Source organism: Octopus bimaculoides, chromosome 6 (genome assembly GCF_001194135.2).
Source record: "Octopus bimaculoides isolate UCB-OBI-ISO-001 chromosome 6, ASM119413v2, whole genome shotgun sequence".
Taxonomy (NCBI): Eukaryota; Metazoa; Mollusca; class Cephalopoda; order Octopoda; family Octopodidae; genus Octopus; species Octopus bimaculoides.
Genome location: NC_068986.1, coordinates 85,213,040 through 85,213,757, shown reverse-complemented (window position 1 = coordinate 85,213,757; position 718 = coordinate 85,213,040). Strand labels below are relative to the sequence as shown.

The following is a 718-nucleotide window of genomic DNA, read 5'->3' as shown; positions in this document are numbered from 1 at the left end:
ATATATATATATATATACACATACATATATATATAAATACACACACACACACACAAACACACATATATATATATACACATACATATATATAAATACACACACACACACACACACACACACACACACACATATATATATACATATATACATATATGCATACATATATATATACATTCATATGTATATAAAAATGCATACAGGCACACACAAACCCATATTTACTCACAATCAACCGGGCGTACGCACAAATATGCATGCAGATTTGATGATATATTACAATATATGTGAATAGAAAATACAATGAATGTAGGTTTATTTCTGTGTGTGTAGGTTGTAGATATGTAAGTGTGTGCTGATGTGGTATCTGTATATGTATACGCGTGTAGTAAATAATTTGAGAGAGTAATGATAGGGAGTGATATCTATACATTTACAAATACAAACACCCTCTCTCACTTTTTTCTCTCTCACAGTCATCTCTTCATCTCTTTCTATCGATGCCTCTAAGTGTGTTTGTGTGTCTGTCCGTTTGTGCGCGTTTACATAAACTCGCACACACATATGTACATATGTATGTACATCTATCTATCTATCTATCTATCTATCTATCTATCTATCTATCTATCTGTCTGTCTGTCTGTCTGTCTCTCTCTCATTCTCTTTCTCTCTCTCTCTCTCTATCTATCTCTCTTTCTCTCTCTCTCTCTGGATATATATA

At 32.5% G+C, this 718-nt stretch overlaps 1 protein-coding gene across 1 annotated transcript in view; it reads right to left on the bottom strand.

Annotated features, from left to right (window-relative positions):
- The window catches only part of LOC106868112 (uncharacterized), a 79,168-nt gene that overhangs the window by 77,265 nt on the left and 1,185 nt on the right, over positions 1 to 718 (bottom strand). The gene's annotated exons all lie outside the window — the stretch shown is intronic.